Below are 15144 nucleotides of genomic sequence, written 5' to 3' on the forward strand. Positions count from 1 at the left end.
TTGGAACTGTGAGATTCACTACGTGCACCACTGGTATTTTTTGGAAAAGCACATGTAAGATTCTGCAACAGTCTCTGCTGATACTCCTGCATGCGTGCATCCCTTTCTATGGCAGGAATAATTTCTGCAAATTTACTTTTGTACCGGGGATCTAACAGTGTGGCAACCCAGTAGTCAAGATTATTTCTAATTCTCACAATTCGAGGGTCATGTTGCAGGTAGTGCAGCAAGAAGGCACTCATGTGTGTTGCGCATCCAGGAGCACCAAGTCCCTGTTGTGTTGGTGGCGAGGTAACAATCATGCTTCCTTCCTCTGTCCTCTCCCCCCAACCTCGCACAACAGAAATGTGATCAAGGTCTCCCTCATCTGATGAGTCTTCCATCAGTTCGTCCTCCACTTCTTCCTGGGCTCCTGCACCTTCCTCACTAGTTTGGCTGCTACCATGCGCCCTGGTAAAACCATCTCCCCCACCCTCACATGCCTGCCGCCTTGGTGCTGCCGACCGTCTGGACCTTGCAGATGTTAGCCCTTCCGCATACAACTCCTCCTCCTCTACTTCCTCCACCTCCTCTTGTGCCACCACCTGACTCCGAATTCTGTTTAACATGTGCTCCAGCATGTAAATCACCGGAATAGTCATGCTGATAATAGCATCGTCAGCACTAAACATCTTCGTCGCCATTTCAAAACTGTGCAGAAGGGTGCATAGGTCCCTGATCTGAGACCACTCCTCCAGCGTGATTTGCCCCACCTCTGGATCTCGTTGGCCCAGGCTATACGTCAGAACGTATTGCACCAGGGCTTGTCGGTGCTGCCACAGTCGCTGCAACATGTGCAGAGTTGAATTCCACCGGGTAGGCACATCGCATTTTAGCCGGTGAAGTGGCAGGCCCAACGACTTCTGTAAAGATGTAAGTCGCTGAGCTGCGGGATGCGAACGGCGGAAGTGAGCACACAGCGACCGTGCCCTCTGCAGAAGGCCATCTAGTCTGGGATAGTGGGCTAAAAATTGCTGGACAACCAGGTTCAACACGTGAGCCATACAAGGCACGTGTGTGGCATTGCCCCGTGAAGGGCCGCACCCAGGTTTGCAGCATTGTCGCACACGGCCTTCCCTGGTTTCAGGTCCAGTGGAGACAACCATTCATGAAATTGGTTCTCCAGAGCTGACCACAACTCTTCATCTGTGTGACTCACATTTCCCAGACATTTCAATGTAAAAACCGCCTGATGACGTTGAGCCCTACTGCCAGCATAGTAAGGAGGTGTGCAGGATCCCTTCTGCGCAGTTAGAAAGCTTGTGGCATGACCAGACAGGCTTTGGGTGCAGGTGGAAGACCGAGAGGAGGTTGAGGAGGCAGAAGCAGTGGAGGAACTTTGAGATAAAGAGGATTGACGCACAACTCGTGGGGGCGGCAAGACTTGGACAGCAGCCCCTTGTCCTGCTGTCACCATAGTTACCCAGTGCCCAGTCAGCGACATGTAACGCCCCTGTCCATGCCTACTCGTCCAAGTGTCTGTGGTGAAATGCACCCTGTCACACGCAGAGTTTCTCAAAGAAGCGGTGATGTTGTGTGCGACATGCTGGTGGAGCGCAGGCACACCTTTCTTTGAGAAGTAGTGCCGACTGGGCATCTGGTACTGGGGCACTGCGACGGACATAAGGTCTCGAAAATCCTCTGTGTCCACCAGGCGGAAAGGCAGCATTTCTGTAGCCAAGAGCTTGCAGATGATGAAATTCAACCTCTTAGCTTTCTCATGGCTAGGAGGAAATGATCTTTTACTTGTCCACATCTGAGGGACCGAGGGCTGGCTATTGTGCTTAGACGGGGTTAATAAGGGTGTCCCCGGCAAACTGCCGGTCTGTGAGGAAGATGCAGGCGGACATGTTAGGTTGCCTTGATCCAAAGGTGGTGCTATCGATGTCGGACAGCGCTCAACACCAACTGGTGTTACCACCTCCACAGAAAATGATGACCTGCCAATCACGCTGGCTGTTGCGGGTAAAGAGGTGGCAGGTCTGTGCCCCAAAACAGGTGTGACTGCTATCCCCTCAGTCACAGAGGATGAAGAGGCCGCGGATGCACAAGATATGGCAGACGGTGATTGGCCCGGCCGGCTAGGCCGCATTGTAGCACACTGAGCTTCCCACTGCAACTTATGCTTCATGTCCATGTGCCGGTTCATGCATGAAGTACTCAAACTATGTATTTTTTGGCCTCTACTTAGCTTTTGCTGACAAATGTTACAGATAACACGAGTTGGGTCATCTTTATCGATCTGAAAAAATGCCCAGGCTATGCAAGGCTTAGCACCCATGCGACCTGAAGAGCCACCACGACTTGTGGTGAGAGGCAGAGTTGTGTTTGAGGATGCAGTTGTTGACGTGCTTCCAGTACTACGTCTCTGTCCAGGAAGGCGCAACCTGACCTCGTCGTCACTAGCATCTTCCTCCACCTCCTCTGCTGACCTCATCTCTTGGCTGACTGTGGGTTGACAGTAAGTGGGATCTCCGACCTCATCATCATCACCCTGTGCGTTATCACACCCGTCGTCCTCAGAGCCAACCTGTTCCTGCCCTGACAAAAAACTAAAGTTGTCGCTCCAATCAGGTATTTGAGTCTTATCATCGTCTTCCTCATTGTCTCCACCAACAGGAGTTACAGTTTGGGAATGAGGGTCTACATTATGGTCAGAACCTTCTGCGTCTGGTCCTGGATCCGACTCATAAAGATTCTGGGCATCAGTGCAGATCATTTCCTCGTCTGGATTCACAGAAGCGCTGGAGTCGACCTCTGATTCCCAGGCTATAGTATGAGTAAACAGCTCTGCAGACTCAACCATCTGTTCTACCTCATACTCAGACGGGCAGCTGGAGATTTGGGAGCTGTGAGGAAGCAAGTGCGATTGGGGTGACACCTTTGAGGACTGGAGTATTTATGATGTTGAAGTTGATGTGGAGGAGAGCCCACTTAAAGGAGCACTTGATATCCGTTGAAGCACCTGCTGTTTTTGTGCCTCATCTGGAATTTGTAGCGATTGGCGTGGCCGTAAGAAAGGGATCTTATCACATTGTCCGCTAAAAGAAGTAGACATTTTAGTTTGGCTGGAAGATGGTCTTTCTTCTGCAGATGTTACTGTTGCTTTAACACCTACCCCACGGACACAACCTTTTTTCCCCTTCCCAACACGGCTATTCCCCTTTCCACCAGCAGCAGGCCTTTTTCCACTCATTTTGGTGGTTAACTAATTAACAACTCTGGAGTTGTTTGCACAAAAAAACAATGGATGGGAACCGAGCAGAGCTGAGTGGCCAAACTGTGGTATTAGGCCAAAACTATTGGCTGGGTTAGATGCAGAAAAAAATTATATTCAATTTGCAACCTGATGGAGGTCAGTATAGATGGACTAATAGAGAAAGTCCCACACACTGCTAGAAGGCCAAATATTTTTTCAGAGCTAGATGCAGATAAAAATTATTTTTAATTTGCAACCTGATGGAGGTCAGTATAGATGGACTAATAGAGAAAGTCCCACACACTGCTAGAAGGCCAAATATTTTTTCAGAGCTAGATGCAGATAAAAATTATTTTTAATTTGCAACCTGATGGAGGTCAGTATAGATGGACTAATAGAGAAAGTCCCACACACTGCTAGAAGGCCAAATATTTTTTCAGAGGTAGATGGAGAAAAAAATATATTCAGTTTGCAACCTGATGGAGGTCTGTATAGATGGATTAATAGAACAAGTCCCACACACAGCTAGAAGCCCAATATTTTTTCAGAGGTAGATGCAGAAAAAAATATATTCAGTTTGCAACCTGATGGAGGTCAGTATAGATGGACTAATACAACAAGTCCCACACACAGCTAGAAGCCCAATATTTTTTCAGAGGTAGATGCAGAAAAAAATATATTCAGTTTGCAACCTGATGGAGGTCTGTATAGATGGACTAATACAACAAGTCCCACACACAGCTAGAAGCCCAATATTTTTTCAGAGGTAGATGCAGAAAAAAATATATTCAGTTTGCAACCTGATGGAGGTCAGTATAGATGGACTAATACAACAAGTCACACACACAGCTAGAAGCCCAATATTTTTTCAGAGGTAGATGCAGAAAAAAATATATTCAGTTTGCAACCTGATGGAGGTCAGTATAGATGGACTAATACAACAAGTCCCACACACAGCTAGAAGCCCAATATTTTTTCAGAGGTAGATGCAGAAAAAAATATATTCAGTTTGCAACCTGATGGAGGTCTGTATAGATGGATTAATAGAACAAGTCCCACACACAGCTAGAAGCCCAATATTTTTTCAGAGGTAGATGCAGAAAAAAATATATTCAGTTTGCAACCTGATGGAGGTCAGTATAGATCGACTAATACAACAAGTCCCACACACAGCTAGAAGCCCAATATTTTTTCAGAGGTAGATGCAGAAAAAAATATATTCAATTTGCAACCTGATGGAGGTCTGTATAGATGGATTAATACAACAAGTCCCACACACAGCTAGAAGCCCAATATTTTTTCAGAGGTAGATGCAGAAAAAAAAATATTCAGTTTGCAACCTGATGGAGGTCTGTATAGATGGATTAATAGAACAAGTCCCACACACAGCTAGAAGCCCAATATTTTTTCAGAGGTAGATGCAGAAAAAAATATTTTCAGTTTGCAACCTGATGGAGGTCAGTATAGATGGACTAATACAACAAGTCCCACACACAGCTAGAAGCCCAATATTTTTTCAGAGGTAGATGCAGAAAAAAATATATTCAGTTTGCAACCTGATGGAGGTCTGTATAGATGGCCTAATACAACAAGTCCCACACACAGCTAGAAGCCCAATATTTTTTCAGAGGTAGATGCAGAAAAAAATATATTCAGTTTGCAACCTGATGGAGGTCAGTATAGATGGACTAATAGAACAAGTCCCACACACAGCTAGAAGCCCAATATTTTTTCAGAGGTAGATGCAGAAAAAAATATATTCAGTTTGCAACCTGATGGAGGTCAGTATAGATGGATTAATACAACAAGTCCCACACACAGCTAGAAGCCCAATATTTTTTCAGAGGTAGATGCAGAAAAAAATATATTCAGTTTGCAACCTGATGGAGGTCTGTATAGATGGATTAATAGAAGAAGTCCCACACACAGCTAGAAGCCCAATATTTTTTCAGAGGTAGATGCAGAAAAAAATATATTCAGTTTGCAACCTGATGGAGGTCTGTATAGATGGATTAATAGAACAAGTCCCACACACAGCTAGAAGCCCAATATTTTTTCAGAGGTAGATGCAGAAAAAAATATATTCAGTTTGCAACCTGATGGAGGTCAGTATAGATGGACTAATACAACAAGTCCCACACACAGCTAGAAGCCCAATATTTTTTCAGAGGTAGATGCAGAAAAAAATATATTCAGTTTGCAACCTGATGGAGGTCTGTATAGATGGATTAATAGAACAAGTCCCACACACAGCTAGAAGCCCAATATTTTTTCAGAGGTAGATGCAGAAAAAAATATATTCAGTTTGCAACCTGATGGAGGTCAGTATAGATGGACTAATACAACAAGTCCCACACACAGCTAGAAGCCCAATATTTTTTCAGAGGTAGATGCAGAAAAAAATATATTCAGTTTGCAACCTGATGGAGGTCTGTATAGATGGACTAATACAACAAGTCCCACACACAGCTAGAAGCCCAATATTTTTTCAGAGGTAGATGCAGAAAAAAATATATTCAGCTTGCAACCTGATGGAGGTCAGTATAGATGGACTAATACAACAAGTCCCACACACAGCTAGAAGCCCAATATTTTTTCAGAGGTAGATGCAGAAAAAAATATATTCAGTTTGCAACCTGATGGAGGTCTGTATAGATGGATTAATAGAACAAGTCCCACACACAGCTAGAAGCCCAATATTTTTTCAGAGCTAGATGCAGAAAAAAATTATATTCAATTTGCAACCTAATGGAGGTCAGTATAGATGGACTAATAGAATGATGCTATGCCCAAAAGATTTTACTTCACTAGGTGCAGTAAAAAAATTGGTATTCTATACACAGGTGGTATATCTTGCAACACAGATAGGCTACTCCACTGACTAACACACTCTGCAATAGGCCAAAAAGGATTAGCTTTGCTAGATTCAGCCAAATGCTGTGAAAAAACTTGCACAGCACTGTCACAGACCTGCCTGGCAAAAACTGATAGGAACTGATGTAACCTAGTCCTGAAAAGGACTCCAATTACAATTAGTCTTTACTCCCACAATCTATCTATTTAAGAGCACAGACCTGCCTGATAAAAGTCGTAGGAAATGCTGTAACCTAGTCCTTAAAAGGACTGCAATCACAACTATTCCCTACTCCCAAGCTATCTGTAGATTTGTGCGAAAATTGGCTTGAAATTAACAAGGTATAGCGCACACAGCAACAGCGGTGCCGTCTAACACGCAGCTGCAGCAGTGAGAAAATGGTGGCGACGGGGAAACTGGCTTGGTCTTATAGGGCAAGGACATGTGACATACACTGCCAATGACACATGCCCTTGCTTGTGTGAAAAAAAGCACTTCGCTCCGTGTGTGCGCTGCTGATAGGCTGACAGATTGCACCTCCCCACTGTAAATGCGGGAAAGAGAAAAAAAAAATGGAGATCTTCATTGTTCCTGCAGAGATCCATCCCCTGCCCCTCCCCCCACCCCGCTGTACACTCAAACTGCGTATTAACATTAATTTTCATCATTACTGAGAAAAAATCCAGTTATGATTTTGGTGCACGAACAGTTATCGAACATAACCTCGAACAGCCGAATTTTTCTCAAATTGTTCGTGTTCGCCGAACGGCTCGAACACCCCCCAAAACAGCTCGAATTTGAGATTGGCGAACAGTTCGAGTAGAACAACGCTCATCTCTACATGTGAGTTCATGCAATGCAGTCAAGCATGAACTCACGTGAACCCTCTGAGGGCACCGCGGCTACTTCAAATGAACAGCTGATCAGCATCACCTGATACCTCAGCTGTTCATTTGAAATAACCGGCGGGAAAGCGCAGCACAGAACGGGAAAGCCAGCGGTGAAGTCTTTTCACTGCCGGCTTCCCCGCCCGGGTCCTTCGCTCCCCGCTCCTTGGTGCTGCGCTCCCCGCCCGGTCCTAACTTACGATCAGGATGGGAGGTGGCGAGGAGAGCGGAGGATCGGGGTGGGAGGCTGCGGGGAAGCAGTATGGGGATGTGTGATTTTTTAAAAGCCGGCGGCTTTTTTCCGCCCGCCGGCTTTTAAACGATCAGGAGAATTCTCCCACGCTGGGATGGCATTCTGATGACAGGCTGGATCGCAGATGAGCGCTGCCATCCAGCTTGTCATCCTTCAGAGACACTGCAGAGCGCAGGCATTATGGGAACTTCCGATTCCGGTATTCTATATTGTAAAAGTATAGGAATTAAGTATCGGAATTCAGATACCGCGAATATCGGCCGATACCCGATATTTCAGTATCGGAATGCTCAACACTAGTGTTGAGCGATACCTTCCGATATCAGGAAATATCGTATCGGATTGGATCGGACCGATACCCAAAAAGTATCGGATATCGCCGATTCCGATACCGGAAACCAATGCAAGTCAATGGGACACAAATATCGGAATGAAAATAAACCCTTTCTTTCCTTGTAGGTTAATTCTACATGAAGTAAAACAACTAAGAATAATGTAGAATGTATTACACGAAAAGCCGACAATTCATTAGCGGCATACACCGATACCCGACAATTTACAGCAGAAAGAATAGAGCTTCACACATAGATTAGATAGATAGAAACATGTCAGTCACATATATATGAAGTACAGTTACAGTGTTGCTTACTGTACTTGTCATTTAGTGTAAAGGATTTATTTAAAAAAATAATTGTGTTTTCATGCACTGTCTCTTTAAAAAAGCTGGCCGGCAATTCAGCAGCGGAACCCAACAATTTATAACAGACAAAATAGAGCTTCACACATAGATTAGATAGATAGAAACATGTCAGTCACATATATATGAAGTACAGTGACAGTGTTGATTACTGTACTTGTCATTTAGTGTTAAAATAAAGGATTTATTTTAAAAAAAATTGGCGTGGGGTTCCCCTTAATTTTAGTCTCTAGCGGAGGTTAAGCAGACGGCTGGGGCAGATGTTTGAAGCCTGGGAAGGGGGTAATACCCACGGAGCTTCCCAGGCTACTTATATGAGCCCCCAGCTGAATACCTAGCCTTTACTAGCTATTAAAATGGGGGACCCCCTCAAAAAAATGACGTGGGTTCCCCCCTAATTTAATAGCTAGGAAAGGCTAGGCAGACAGCTGAGGGCTGATATTAATAGCCCAGGAAGGGTGCCATGAATAATGGCCCCCTCCCAGGCTAGAAACACCAGCCGTCAGCCACCCCAGAAATGGCGCATCCATAGGATGCGCCAATTCTGGCACTTAGCCTTGCTCTTCCCACTGCCCTGTAGCGGTGGCAGTGGGGTAATAGGGTTGGGGTTGATGTCAGCTTATAATGCCAGCAGACATCAAGCCCAGGTTAGTAATGGAGAGGCGTCTATAAGACACCCCCATTACTAACCCCATAGTCAAAGTTAAAAAAAAAAACACAAACACCCAGAATAAAGTCCTTTAATTGAAATAAACACACAATTCTTTATTGTTCTAAATTAAACTCTACTTACCATCACGCCCATTCCAGCTGAAGCCAACGATCTCCTGCAATAAAAGAAAAATAATAAACCAACCTCATCCTTACCTTTCCATGGTTCCCAGGACAGCTTCAGCTCTGCTACATCGAGATGACAGGCTGGACCGCAGCAGAACGCTACCATCCAGCCTGTCATCCCGCAGACACTGAGAAGCGCAGGCATGCTTGCGCTCCTCAGTGTCTCTCTGTGACGGCATCCAGATGAGCCGAGTTCTTGTCCAATGAACTCAGCTCACCTCATGCACGTCACTGACAGCGTGGGAGAATTCTCCTGTACTCAGCGCTTCAGCGTGAGAATTTTCCCACGCTGTCAGTGACGTGCATGAGGTGAGCTGAGTTCATTGGACATGACCTCACCTCATTCACGTCACTGACAGCGTGGGAAAATTCTCACGCTGAAGCGCTGAGTGCCGGAGAATTTTCCCACGCTTCGATATTGTAAAAGTATCGGAATAAAGTATCGGAATTCCGATACCGCGAATATCGGCCGATACCCGATATTTCAGTATCGGAATGCTCAACACTACTTGTAATATAACACAATTTTATTTATAATAGATAATTTGAAAGATAAAATACAGAATCAAAGGAATAGTATGATATTATGATATTGCGTACACTTTTGTAGATTAAAGGTTACTAAGGTTAAATACTTATAAAGGTTACATACTTACTATTGGATAGAAGAAGAAAAAGATTTCCCTAGTAGCATATACATCATCTGTCCGGAAACTTCAGCTGGAGAAGCGCTCAGCGATGGGCAGAGAATGCATACTAGGTCCCCTACACTGTGAAGGGCGTCCCCTTCTCAGGTCCACAATGCTTCTGCCATAACTGAATTCTTCATCAGCTTTATACTTTAGAAAAATGCTTACCCAACCTAGTATTACGTAAGCATGAAAGTTCATAGGTTGTTGTCCAGCATTCCAATCTTGTGACAGTGGCCAGCTATCACAGATGAGCAATACTGGACAAGACCTGTTCACGGACCATTCTTCTTCATAATGTTTACATATGATAAGAGTAAATCCTACACAAGGTTCCAAATCAGAACAAGGTTTTCTTCCCCGACAGTATATTGTGTTAAGAAGCTATGTATCAGTGAGATACATTCACAGATACAGTACACCTTAACACAGAATATATAATCAGAATATTGATTAATGGTTGGATAAATCATAATGGGTTTCAGATAGCCACTTATATTTTTGGTACTACAATAAGCTTCTCCATCTTAAGCCATATGTCTGTAGTTTAATTTACAATTTTGTGCAATCGTCTGTCTCTAGTTCTACATCGCCTGACAAACACAGCGTAAACAAAAGGCTAATTCCCTTCAGTAATAAAGATTAAACCTCAGCAAACTTTAACCTAGTGCATTAGTATGTCTGAACTAATGACCCCTAGTCTACTTGAGGTAAGACATCTACACATGCTGATATGTCTGGTTTATATTTCAATATGGATTTGAAATATAAAATAGCCATTTTTCACGTTCATAATACAATCCACTCTTGGTTATCTGAAACCATATATTATTTATATCCAACGCCATATCCCAAAGGAATAACTTCAACAGATGAGCGACATAGAGATAACAAAGAAGGAATACATTGTATACAGAAACATAAAGTAATACATGCACAAATTACTACAAAAATTACTCCTAAAATATAGCGTAAATACCCAAAATCAGGCAGCCAGGAAAATAACCAGTCCCACCATTTACCATTACTTCGTGTGACATGATTAACCTCATCCTGTAACTGATCTATTTGAGACTGCAAATCTTGGCTGTGATCAGACAGATTAAAACAACACATCCCATCAAACTCCTGACATCCATGATTATGAATTAACAACAAATAATCTATAGTTGCCCTATTTTGTAAAATTGCTTTTCGGTAACTTTGTATATCCAATAATATATTCTCTAAGGCTCTACTAGTAATATTTATTGATTTAGCCCCAAGACAAGATAATCTACTTACAGTATGGGCAGCATATGCCGTTATGACAAGGGATCCTACCATTGTCAAATATATTCCTAGAATTTCTGATTCAGTTAATAAATTTACATTATAATTACAATTTTCTGATAAGCGAGAACATCCCCCTTTGGAACGCTTAATTTTATGATATGGGAATAAAGGATACATCATTAAACCTAATCTAGAGATAACACATGGCCCCCCTGTTATATTGGCCGGAATATAATTAAAAGTTGTATTCCCACAAGAAAATATCCACCCCTTGGGCAATTTTACATGTTGTATGTATGAGGGGGAAATTACTGTATTATTACACTTCATATTTTTCCCCGACCTTATTTTCTTACAATCTTTACCTGTACGGTAACTACAAATAATATCAATCTCATTATTCCCTGTTTTTCTTTCTATTTTCATTTGCTGCCATTTACCTATTTTATTTTGGTCGCAAGTCATTTGATAACATAACTCAGCAGATGCAATATGTTGAGTCTTTATAGTGATCATATCTTCAGTAATAAAATCTTCTCCAGTACAGTTTATACAAGCGTAATACGGGTTGTATGTATAATTCTGAAGCACATCTCCTTCTTCCACCTCCTCATCTTGGATAAATACCCCTATCAATTTGGTCCACAGTCGTAAGGGGGTTGGTATAGCTACCAGACAAGTTTCCAACACATTTGTAGCCGTAGCAGTCTTTGCCATACAAAAATGGCTCATGTTTGTCAGTTGCGCCAAATAACTACATAAATTCTGCTTAATTTTCCATAAAGCCTCATTCTCCTTCTCCGGCGTTTCTCTTTCCCTTCTGTATAACGGTTGGGTAGTGACAGAGACCAAAAGGACCATGCCTGTAACACCGATCATCCACCATCTCCAATTTTGAATCTAAAATGGAAATATATACATTATTCTCTGAGATAACACCTGTCTGCAGGAACATGTTCCCAATTCTCTTGTCCTGGCTTCATCACTATTAACACATTGTCCGCCCCTTGGGCGATCAACTCTGCAGGTTCTGGAGGACCTTTATCTCCAGTTTGCTTCACCCAGATTTTTGCACCATCATTCAGAAAATGAGTGGAGCCAAAACCTCTGTCTCCTCCAACTGTTATTATTGTAGGAGCTGTTCCCTTGATTATTTTCATTTTCTGGATAGACAAAATTAATAATTGAGCTATCCTGTCTCCTTTTTGGATCAACAAGTCACTATCCCCACTATTCAACAGGAGTACCTTGATTTCACCTTGATAATCCTGATCTATCACTCCTCGCATCACTTGAATTCCTCTCAGGGCCAAACCTGATCTTGGAGCTATAAAACCAAAATGCTCAGGAGGCATTTGTAATCCTATAGCAGTTCTGATTGCCTTTACCACCCCTATTTCTAATCTAATTTCCTAATGAGAGTGTAAATCTAGTCCTGCTGCCTGTGGGGTGACCCTATAAGGTCCCAGAGCCCCTGGCTCTAGTTCCCAATAGAGAACTGTCTGTCCTGTGGTAGTAGGTTTTAAAGGCATGATCTGTAAATTGGGGGTAATCATTCTTATTAACGGTGTTTCCTGTTCTCCAACTGGTCTGTTATTAAGAATGTCAAGGGCTTCACTTAAATGTTTTCTCCACCCTTTGTAGTTTCCGTTTCCCAATTTTTTTCAACTGTTCTTTCAATAACCCATTCATCCGCTCTACCAATCCTGTGGCTTGAGGATAATATGGGATATGAAAGATCCACTCAATATTATGTTCTGAGCAGAACTCTGCAACCTTCCTGTTCTTGAAGTGACTACCATTGTCACTCTGAATTTGCAATGGAATACCGTAATATAATATTATGGTTTCCATATTTTTAATGGTACTGTTAGCATTGGCCGTTTTACACGGACAAGCCATCATATACCCTGAGTATGTATCCACGGCTGTGCATACATACACACACCCTCCATCTTGTGGAAGGGGGCCGATGTAATCTACCTGCCAAATTTGTCCAGGTAGTTTACCTCGGACTATTTGACCCCTAACAACATGGGGGACAGGCCTTTGTTGTGAATGTTGGCATACTGGACATTTCATAATTGCTTCCTTGATTACATCTAACCTGATGGGCACCCTCTGGTCTGTGCCCACTGAGTCAGTCCGAGCAGCTCCTCAGTGGTGTCAGTCTTTACTGGATTCAGTGACTGATATTTTGGACTGTTCGTCTGCTACTGAGTTGAAGAGTCTTTCCAGGGGATCTGAAGCACAAATAACATCAACATGAAACACAGTCACTTTAATTATTTGTACAATTGCCCAGATATCTTGCCACAACTCTTTTCCCCATACTTCTTTGCTATGTATACTTGTAGTCTGATAGCCCACTGCGTTCCACACACGGTTGATACCTTTGTACCTAGCTGACCCTTCTGTAAACCACACTTGTTTCCTCTGCTCAGGAATCAATTGTCCAAAGGGTATCTCCTGCTCCTGAAGTCCCACAGGGACTTTGGTTACCTTCTCATGCAATGTGGAGATTCTACTAACTCATGGTTTTGCTCTGTCCTGAATTGCCTCAATTTGCTTTCCTCCCAATTCTGTAGTTATAATCTTGCACTCACTGAATTGTTTTGGATTTCCATTAATCAAATTGGCCTCCGCCCCTGTATCTACCAACATTTGTGGGGCGTGGCCAGCATGTCAGTCACTTTTATCTGTCTCCCTCCATCGATTCTCCATTTCAGATGAAGACATCATATTAGGAGAAAATGATGCCCCCTTCTGTTGGGCTTTGAATTCCTGTATCAAGGATTTAAATTCAGCATAAAGATCCTCAAACCCCGGTGCTGTGGGCTTTGTTGGCGACGAGGAGGGAGTGGGCCCTCTCTCTCCCCATGTCCTGCCCGGCCCCTGCTGTGGGGATTCAGAATCTTTTACTGTAACCTTTCTATTATGTGAAACCCCTGACTTTTTATTAAGTCATCTCTTTTGATACAATTTCCACATCTCGTCAATACCAATCCCATCTATTTTATCCCTGTGGACACCATCCCTTTGATCAGGGCTACACTCTATCCCTTATTTGGCTATGGCCAAAGCTACTTTCTTTTTATTAACCTTCCCTCGCCTCCTTTTGTATTTATACTGCGCTACACATACAGCAGCCTTTTTTGCTACATGCTGACATCCATCACATCTGTCCATTAATAACTTATTCTGACACTGTGCTATAACCAAAGCATTGTGGGCCTCACACAACTGTCTTTCCAATTCCTGAACTTTTGTTAATATACGTATTCTTTCCTCAAGCTGTTTTCTACATGCATGTAACAAAATCCATCCTCTCCTGCTCACAGCACCCAATTCCTGTTTTTTTTTTCACTCTCACTTTTTGCAAGCATGCAACCACATCATCGGGTTCAGCATCATTCAAACATTTGTCCCATGATTCACTTAATCCAACACATTGCGACCACTCTTTGGCCAAACTATGGTAAGGAGCCTGTTCCCACCCTGGAATTTCTACAGAAACACTTACAACCTCTTTTTTCTGAAAGAGAGGCATGTTTTATGCAATATCACACTATCACACAGAGTCCCTTCTACTTTCCAATAAAAAGAACTTCTGAGCCTTCTGCGTATCCTGTCGACTACGCCAAATTATGTATTGCCAAGTTTTTTTTAGCAATAAGGTTCGGATACGGCTTTAAAGAAGGCAACCACTTGTAATATAACACAATTTTATTTATAATAGATAATTTGAAAGATAAAATACAGAATCAAAGGAATAGTATGATATTATGATATTGCGTACAATTTTGTAGATTAAAGGTTACTAAGGTTAAATACTTATAAAGGTTACATACTTACTATTGGATAGAAGAAGAAAATGATTTCCCTAGTAGCATATACATCATCTGTCCGGAAACTTCAGCTGGAGAAGCGCTCAGCGATGGGCAGAGAATGCATACTAGGTCCCCTACACTGTGAAGGGCGTCCCCTTCACAGGTCCACAATGCTTCTGCCATAACTGAATTCTTCATCAGCTTTATACTTTAGAAAAATGCTTACCCAACCTAATATTACATAAGCATGAAAGTTCATAGGTTGTTGTCCAGCATTCCAATCTTGTGACAGTGGCAAGCTATCACAGATGAGCAATACTGGACAAGACCTGTTCACGGACCATTCTTCTTCATAATGTTTACATATGATAAGAGTAAATCCTACACAAGGTTCCAAATCAGAACAAGGTTTTCTTCCCCGACAGTATATTGTGTTAAGAAGCTATGTATCAGTGAGATACATTCACAGATACAGTACACCTTAACACAGAATATATAATCAGAATATTGATTAATGGTTGGATAAATCATAATGGGTTTCAGATAGCCACTTATATTTTTGGTACTACAATAAGCTTCTCCAT

The 15144-nt window shown here is 42.6% G+C and overlaps 1 long non-coding RNA gene across 2 annotated transcripts in view; it reads right to left on the minus strand.

The window, feature by feature from the left end:
- Positions 1-14875, minus strand: part of LOC141165603 (uncharacterized) — a 159545-nt gene extending 144670 nt beyond the window's left edge. The window contains exons 1-3 of one of the 2 annotated variants that reach the window (XR_012251180.1): positions 14586-14875; positions 12838-12973; positions 9423-11630 (exon numbers count right to left, since the gene is read on the minus strand). This is a non-coding gene — a long non-coding RNA (uncharacterized lncRNA). Of the gene's footprint in view, positions 1-9422; positions 11631-12837 lie in introns of both variants that reach the window. The other variant, XR_012251179.1, reaches the window with a different exon arrangement.
- Positions 14876-15144: the final 269 nt, after the last annotated feature.

Source organism: Phyllobates terribilis, unplaced genomic scaffold (assembly GCF_046119375.1).
Source record: "Phyllobates terribilis strain yellow unplaced genomic scaffold, ASM4611937v1 Scaffold_11__3_contigs__length_659146591, whole genome shotgun sequence".
NCBI lineage: Eukaryota > Metazoa > Chordata > Amphibia > Anura > Dendrobatidae > Phyllobates > Phyllobates terribilis.